General features: G+C 39.6%; 1 protein-coding gene across 2 annotated transcripts in view; it reads left to right on the forward strand.

Annotated features, from left to right (window-relative positions):
- Positions 1–9,406, forward strand: part of LOC131879996 (uncharacterized) — a 47,740-nt gene that overhangs the window by 12,072 nt on the left and 26,262 nt on the right. The window contains exon 1 of one of the 2 annotated variants that reach the window (XM_059226496.1): positions 3,923–4,028. The exons of the other annotated variant lie outside the window; for it this stretch is intronic. The gene's annotated coding sequence lies outside the window, so the exon portion shown is untranslated. Of the gene's footprint in view, positions 1–3,922; positions 4,029–9,406 lie in introns of those variants that run through there. 2 annotated transcript variants of the gene reach the window in all.

Here is a 9,406-nt window from a genome sequence, read left to right on the forward strand (position 1 = left end):
GCTTTTGATACTCCAAAATCTTGCGACATGCGACTAAAAACCTCATTTTACATTTCTCTGGGGGTCGCCGGTGCGAAAGAAAGGGACAGATAAAGGCCTAATTATAAAGTTCGTCAGCAAAATTAAGGAGAAGAAATGTACTGATACTCTTTAAATTCATCTTCACATTCCTTCTCGACATCTTGCCTTTGAAAGGCTGATTTGATGATCTTCCATCATCAAAGCCTAATCTCCTGTTATCCGGATAAAGTAGAAAGTCGTTCGTCCAAGTCTTGGTTGGGTTGCTCAACAACATGCAAAAACGTCAGAAATGCACCAGCATAAAGGACCACCAATTTTCCAATGGTAGACAAAATCTATTATAAGCTCTGTTCATGAAATGCTGGAAATTTAACAATAAAAATTTTCCACCTGAATCGACAATTATGAAAATTTGAAAACCTTTCTTTGACCGCTTTGGGATTCGACGACAAATTGGTAGAATCTAGTAGAATTGAGCAAGAGAAACGTACCTGGCTCAAAGCTTTATTCTTGGACACGTTGTCATAATGAATATGATGACCTCCATTTTGGGTTGGTAGCAGAGCAGCTAATTTGTTGTACGAATCGTAAATATCATTTCCTAGGATTTTCATAAGTGATTTGTACATGGAGAGAACAAACATCATACCAATATCGTAAATGTTTATATCAATAGCATTTACATGCCCTAAAATTGGTTCATAAGTCCTTACAAGTCCAACCAACCCGAAAAAAAATCAAGGGGGATTGGTACATAAATTTCAGATTGGGATTGTTTTTTGATAGTTAAATCTATTCACATAAACATTGATTTTGTCCCAATAATGGATGAATGTGTGTCAAGGATACTGAAATGGGGAAGCAATTAAGTAATGAAATACCCAAGGAGACTGATTCAGTTCCAACCTCTTCCGTTATGATTTCGGACAAAAATAGATGAAGGCCATTACTAGCTCAGATTTCAAATGTAAACAAACAGTACGATTGATGTGATCTCTCTGTTCAATTTTTATTATCAAATTGTCAGTGTCAGCTAAAGTGTCCTTGAGTTGTTGTTGCTGTTGTTGATGAGTGTCGCTATTTCGAACTCAAGCTTTCGAACGCACTTTCATTCACGAATTTTGATTTGATTAATCTCTTCATTCTGGGTTGGTGGTGCTCCCAAGGTCGCATTTCTGAGTCCTTTTATCTGTTATTGTTTCATGATGCCAATCCTGGGCTTGGCAATCAAAGGACGACTTGTCCCGTTTGTACCGCGTCCACCAAGGCCAATGCATCGAACGACGTTCTAAATTTGGCATGGCAGCCTCCAAACGGAATTTTGTCGCCCCAGGAAGAACAATGTGACCAAGTTTCGCTCTTTCCGGTTGGTGCCTGCAAGGGTAATGAAGGTGCAAACTTGCTCACATTTTCATTTCTGCTGGCCTTGCAAGGTCCTAGGTGCAAAAGCAAAGTTGCAATGCCATGTTATGAATGGGGGAAAACTTTAAATAGAGATATCTTGTTCCTCCCATCAGTTCATCTTGTTTCACGGGATGCGAGCCAGCCACCTTAGAATAAAGCTCTTGTTTCAAGTTTTAAGGCCAAAACAACACGGGCTCGTCGGCCATGGTTGCGAAAATACATGGATCCCCGGAATAACTCATTCCAATATGTAATTTTGAAAAATTTCGCGCGAAAACAAGAACCCTGCTTGAGTAGAACAAAGAGACCTTTAACTAGAAGAGTGGACATCAGCAGAGCTACGCCGATTTTACATTTTTGTCAAAGCTCTTATTTAGATGGGTCTATTAAAGGAAAATCGCGGAAAGGTACTTTCATTTTAGGGTAAAGCTTATTCTTAACCTCGAGATTTTTCGCTACATAAAAAAGAAATTGTCAAATTATCCAGTTAGAGTAAGATGTCGTATGGTATCATCTCTTGTAACTTCCTGTAATCCACCTGTTACAGGCATCCTTGGGTAAAGGTACAATAACATCCGATTTCAAGGGTAGGTGCCGCTATTTGAGTGATCATATCTTAACTCCTGTTCTTTTAATCTATTTCAATTTAGTGAGCACCATATACTCTTGCCTTGGTCCGTCTCCTATACTTTTTTCTTTCAAGCTTGATTTTCCCCAATGAGTTCCTTGTCATGTTTTTCATTTGTATGACGCATCATAGGAAAAAAACTGTAACGGCAGATGCTTCAAATCATATTTAAAAGTTGTTCTAAGATCACAAGAATGTTTCCTTGCATGCCACCAAACTAAGGGTACCTTTATACTAGGATGGAAGTCCAGGTTTGAATCTCCAAGATTGAATCCCAGGGTTGCATCTTGGGATTGAATCTTGAAGATCCATCTTATTCATCCATTTACACTAGAGGCGATTGAATCTTGTTGCCGAAAACAGATAATCTACTCAATCAAGTATTAGATCTATGTTCTTTGTTCAAGCAATCAATTCACATTGTCGGTATCTATGTTTGAGGAAGGAGTTGGAATAAACTAATTAGTATATCTTGTTGTCCAATGCCCATTAGCAACCGCAAAGGGAAAGTAGTAACAAACACCATGACATCAATGATTTGACTTTGGAAAACACCCTGGTTTCATCAAGGCCACTTTATATGTGAGCACAGCTCTCTCCAAGACCATGTTATTGAAGATTGACTTTGTTTGGATACCTTGATTGGTGGTCATGGTGTCCGGATTGATCCTCCCGCATGTTATGTTGGCAATTGATGCTCAAATCCCCAGAATGGAGAGGTTTTGAACTGTCAAGAACTTCAGATTGAACTAATGGGCCGTCTTCCTAAGCATTCCTTTCACCCAAGACACTTCAAGAGAAGAGAACCATTGATTGGAGGCAATGGACCTGACGTTATTCCGGGCCTTCATTTAAATCCACCTACTCCTCGACCTCAACCCTAGACACATCATACGATCCATGCCCGTATTTTCAAATAAGGTCAGAGTTCAGTTGCAGAGGTTATATCTGCGTTATTGCCATCCATTTGTATGGTCAATTATGTTCTCATTGTATCCTATAAATCCAATAATGGTCTTTATCCAAATTATAGGTCATTTGAAATGTTCTGTCAAACCAAACCAAACATCTGGGATTAATTAAAAATACTCATTGTACCTTATAGTTTTTTGTTTGCTTAAAATATATAAAACAGAATGAATTACCGCATAGAGAGATGCATACAGTAAGAATCTGGAGAATGGACAGCTGTGATGGTAGGTTGGACATCTTCAAGGACAAGATTCTGAAGGGAGATGGTCCTATGGACCCTTGTTGTGAATGAAGATGTCTTCAACCAAATATCCATTTTGGTGGGACAAAACAGGAATGGAGGGCGGTACTGATGTGTTTTTGGCACTTTTCTTGGAGAGCTAGACTTAGGTCCAGACAAATGAAAGCTAGAAAGGCGAGATCCCACATGTTAAAGTAGCTTTGCTCTTCACTTTCTTAAAGGCCACGCCCATATCGGGTTTCGCCCAGGGCTGCAAAAGGGGATGGTAGTTTTCTGGACATCCCTGTAACCTTGTGCACTCCAATTTCTCGTGCTTATGAAAAACGGCTGCCTCTGGGACGATACCGATAAAGACATCAAAGTTCTGAACATCCAGTTGTGGTATGACTCTGCTCTCCTCAGAGGCTTTGGACTCGTTTGGAGTGTTTCACTCCTCAGATCTCGATGGTACGATGTATGAGCTTGGACCCTCCTCTCTTCTGAAAAGGACGGCGATTTAAATGCTGGCGACATGTCTTGGTTAAATGGAGCTTGGTGGTTTACATTCCCGGTGTTGATGGAGAATTCCAGAGGCCTGAAATTGAGCTTCAAGTTTCTGTAAATTGACCACGCAACTCCCATTTCGAGTCATGCCCAGAGGCTTGCTTTTTAACTGTTCTTACCTCGGAGTCGAGGCTTGGACGTTAAGCAGAATGAGCACCCATGGCCCACTTCATTCAGAGGATTTTTATATTGAATAACGTCCACACACCCAACTCTGAGGTAAGATCTCTAAGATGACGGAAATTTCTGGGTATCTTGAAGGTGAAAGAAATCGGGAGGGGATAAAAAAAGGCCGGTACATGGATGAAATTGGCCGGAGACGGAATATTTTCTGATATAAAGAAGTGGTCAAGTATAAAGGCTCTCAGGGCAGGGAGTAGAAGAGTGTTGGGACTCCCGGGTCGAAGCCCAGAATGATTGATTCCCAATCATTGGCACAAAGGATCTGGGCGAGCTTGGTGGATTCACTCAAGTCAGATCAGGTGTGGATGTCACCGCCAATGATGTCTTCCTCCAGGAGTCTTCCTTTCTGCAAGATGTATGTGAGGTCTGAGGACTCAAGGTGATCATGGTGTGCGGTTGGCTGATAGTTGACACCAATGAGCGTAAAGCCCTCCACGGGCTTGGGCATCCATGACATAGGAAGAGGAAGGATTAACAAGAGGGGTCCATCCATTGGACTGAGTTTATCAGGCAGGTCAGGGCCACTGATGGTGGGCATGACATCATTCACTGGTGTCGCAGTTCAAAACTATTGTTTCTCATTCAATTTCAATTGAATTTTAAAGGAGTGGAAAAGTGCACTATGGACGGTACGCAGTATGAAAATCCACTCAACAGTTGCTGCATCAAAAGCTGTCATTTGGAGAGACCATGAAGTAAAATCAGGGTTGCCAAAATATTGTTCATTGTTGCTGCCACTTGAAAACACATTGTGTGAGAATAAGTAAATGGATGAAAGAAAAAAAATACGAATAATTGGGAAGAACGAAAGAAAGAGAAAAGAGAAAAAAGCCCCCGAGCCACCAAGCAGCAATATACCAAGCATTGCATATGGGTACAGGGACAGTTCAAGGTAGATACATAAAGCTCTAGGCACAGATAACTGACAGTTCAGACAGCAATAGAGGAAAGGGCATTGAATAGTGAAATTAGTCCCATTCTGCTCTCTTAGTACTAACCAACTTCTTGAAGGACAAGACACTTAGAATCATTCCCAGGGGAAGCAAGTTCCACCAATCCACAGTCCACACAAAGAAGGAATTTGAACACATGATCCCACTTTGCCAAATAGTTGAACCAATTACGCTGTCCTATGAAGTGTTTATTAATGTTGGAAGAGTTGTGAGATTTCTAGCTTTTTGACAGACTCACACCAGTCCAAACTGACCAAAGTCAATACTTCTGCTAAGTCCAAAATTGTGACGCAATCTCTAAGAAGTGGCTCATTTCAAAATGCCTCCAAAGGACGTGCTTAATCATACAATTTTTTCAACCTCAATATCCTGGGGGAATTCCTTAGTGGAAAAATCATCTAAAGGGAAATCTGCATGTCTGTAAATCTAAGGGATGGTATTGTGGAGAGGACCTAGGTATTCCAGTTAAGTAGAAATTCCATGAAAATTGATCATATCAATCATATTCAATGCATGACCATAGATAGCCCTCTAAGGCTTGTACCTGGGATTTGGTCCTGAACTGATGCTGCACCTTTGGGTCTGGTTCACAGCAACTCCAGTTGGATGAAATATGGCTGTCAACACAGGACTAGCCAAAGTTTTAGGCAATGTGATCATTATATCCAAAAACAAGAATGATTTATTGGATAATAATAAAAAGGGGAGATGGATGTAGTGCAATTGGTTAACGTGCGACCAAGCATTGCTCGGGTTCATGGGTTTGATCCCATGACCACTGAATCCTTTAGCAATGTAATCTTTTAATATGAGGCTGAAACTTTTTACATCAATGTGTCCTTCAAAACCCTGTGAAGGTTTTGCAGCTCCTCAGATTCTTTGAATGTCTTCATTTTAATTAGGAATAATCCATTTCTGTAGGAAAAAACATGTAGCAACTCAAGGACAAGTCTGGCATTCTAAATGATTTGCTAATTTTTTTGGCAAAGTTGGATCATACTTTGGGTTCTGAAGTGGCAGCAACAATGAACAATACTTTGGCAACCCTGATTTTACTTCATGGTCTCTCCAAATGACAGCTTTTGATGCAGCAACTGTTGAGTGGATTTTCATACTGGGTAACGTCCATAAAAGTGCACGTCCACCATTTGAGCTTTCAGCTGACGAAATGAGACGTGAAGATTGATCCCCAAAAAACAAATGTTTGTTTCAGGATTGAAACTGATTTCGGAATAGAAAAAGGATGAAGTTTTCATCTTGAGCAAACCAGGAGTCGATCTTCCATTCTGAAACTGGATTCAATCACAAATTTCTCCGTAGTGTAAATGGCAACAAAAGTGACAAGTAAAAACAGCCACAAAAGGTTGAGAGACAGTATTGGGATCTTTCCGAATTCCAGTCTGTCCACCCACAGATCATATAAAATGACGAGATCTCGGAATGGCATTTGGCCCGACCGATAAACCTTATTCTCCACCGATTAGTTGGCGGTGCTCATTTTTCAATTTGTGACAAACTGTTAGAAAGGTTTGGAGAGAGACCTTAAAGGCTATTAATATCGTGTTAGGTTAAGTTGGGTTAGGTTAGGTAAGGTTAGGTTAGGTTTGATAAGGTTAGGTTAAGTTTAAAAAAGTAGCACCGCCAACTAATCGGTGGAGCATAACGTTTAGCGGCTCGACCTCAGGCCAGAGAAATATGCACTTGGCGTCAGCGGATCTGTACACCAAAAAAAAGACAAGAGTGACTGGCTCATCACTTCTAACGACCTAGAGTTCCGCCATAGAAGTTATCTATGAGTTCCGCGGTCCTGACAGAGCGCCGTCAATGACAAGCTCACTCAAAATCCGGCTACGCTAGCCAAAGAAAATGAGTGAGTCACTAGACACCTTGCTAGACACCAAAATGAAAATATGATCTGTGGTTTAGACATTCTATGGTGTCTGGTCCATCATCAGTGGTCTGTTCACTGGGAATGAAGTGCCGAAAAAAGGTGATTTTCCAACGCCAAAATTTTACCTACGTAAAGGGTTTGGTGCTCGGTTTATTATGAAGGACTAACTTTTTATCTGATTGCATTTTGCATGTGATGCCATTGTGTCACTATTGCTATATTCTATTCCCGGATCAGGGCAAAGCTCGTGGAGACATTTCAAAATACACAGTATTAGGTAACAATTGTACCTACGCTGACCACTATTTCATTCTAAATATTGAAGTTGTTCCCAACAACTTAGGTGGTTCATCCCCACAAAAGATCTTGTAAAATATATTGGCACTTTTTTAATCTTATTCCAAGCCCCAGCTGTCATTGGTGCCCAAATTGGGAAAGCATATTCTAGATGCGGTTGGACAATTGATTGGTAGAGTCTTCATTGTTTATGCATGTATACAAACTAAAACATTGTCATGAGAGAACCACATCCTAATCCCAAAGTATTTGTATATTATGCCCAAGTCATTTTGTAGGTCTGCTTGGTTCCTAGAATTTCTAGCAAACACTGGCTTAACATCATTAGCATAGAAAGATATTGAAGGCTGGAGGGAGAATCCATGTAGTAAAGGAATGAACAATACGAACAAGATGAGGCCCAGGAAAGTTCCTTGAGGTACTCCAGACACCACGTGTCTAGTGCTGTCTAAGGAGCCATCAACTCAAACAGCTTGAGTGCACTTGGTGAGGAAATCCCTGATCCAAGAGCTCATATTTCCTATAATACCAATTTTGTTTGAACAATTTATTAGTAGAATATAAACTAATGAAGAATGAAAATCACAAAATGTAAATTCCAATAAAAGTATTCAATGCCAATCAGGAGTTATCTTTTCGAAATAGATGCTCCATAAGTTCAGTTCCGTTTACTGTTGATTTTGATTTTACATAATATTGATTAAGATCCGTGATTTATTTGAAGAATCATTTTTGTGTCTTTTGGTGATCACTGATCACATTTCTCTCTGCACTCTAATTCTCGACCATGTTCAATCATTCCGTGCAGGAACGCCACTTTGTCAGGCGTAATGCCAAATGAAACAAAACACAAACCCTGAATATTATATTATTTAAAAGGACAAATCAGCAAGCTGCGATAGCTTCAAGTATTGAATTGGCATGCTAAATACATTGAAACCCAAACATCTTGGTAATGTAGGCTATATGGTTTTATTAACTCCTTAAACAGCAGTAGAAAAGTAAAATTGTGGGAACTGTTCAAATATTACCGCCACGATAAGGAACTAGATGGATCTATAAAATCGTAGCGAAATCACTTCTTTAAAAAAAAAAAAACATAGCAAAGGTATTTAGTTCTCATGTAGGGATTGTAATATGTGAACATCACTGGCACTTTTTGCAATTTGCTTGGCTACACTGAGCATGAGATTCATCCTCATCAAACAAAATGATTCCATCCCCGGATTGAATCCGGTTTAGGGATGGAAATGTACCGAAGATTCAATCTTGAATATTGAAGCAGGGCTACTTCCATCCTCAAACCGGATTCAATCCTGGTTTTCCATCCTAGTCTAAATGTACCCTAACTCGATTGTCTGGCAAGTTATGCTTCGAAAGCTATAAGATCCTCTGGTCCCTAAAAAAAGAAGTACTCGTACAACCAAACACACATAACGAGTTCATAAAAGTATTTGTGATCGTATATCTCGATCCAATTCTTCTTTCTTCTACTTCCAAACGGAAAACATATTTGTGGTTACCGGAAGATATGCGACGTTCCTCTGGATGAAGTGTGTTTTCGTGTTACAAACGATTGGGTCATAATCAGTACTTTCATCTTACATCAAAGCAAACTTGCCAGAGGATTTTGAGGTTAGGTACAGTAAGTTGCGGATAAAATCTGCAACTCTTTTTGCACAATGCGAAATTCATTTAGCCTATCATATAGTTGTTTGAATTCAGGTGATTCAAACCAAATATGAAAACATGGGATATAAATTGCGTTAAACATGTACATGTCGCTTTATGCAATATACCAGCATTTTCCATGACAAATCAAACATATCCGCAATGTTGCCACTAGCAAAGAACTTGAAAACAAGCCATGCGGCGTGAAAAGTTTCTCGGCATTTGCTCTTATATCATCTTGTTGAGTATTTTACTTTCATTGTCATTCATATACACAATGAGCCCGAAGGCATTTGTACCTACACTTAATCAGCTCTGAGGAGCTCAATCTCAATTGTAAAGCTCTACATCAATCATTTAATGACTCATTGCCAGGGCAGTAGTAATGAAATTACAAGTAACGAAATTACAGTAATTCGTTCCCTTTTTCGAAAAAGGAACTGCCATCCAATTTCATTTTTAAAATGGTGTAATTGTAACGACCTAAAAAAGAATTTTAAAAGATATTCGTAACGCATTCCTTTTTTCACGCTCCTGAGTGGCATTTACTATTTCGTTTCTCTCTTTTTTCTTCTTTGTTTTCCTTATTCATGTATATTTTC

This window comes from Tigriopus californicus, chromosome 5, assembly GCF_007210705.1.
Source record: "Tigriopus californicus strain San Diego chromosome 5, Tcal_SD_v2.1, whole genome shotgun sequence".
In the NCBI taxonomy this organism is placed as follows: domain Eukaryota; kingdom Metazoa; phylum Arthropoda; class Copepoda; order Harpacticoida; family Harpacticidae; genus Tigriopus; species Tigriopus californicus.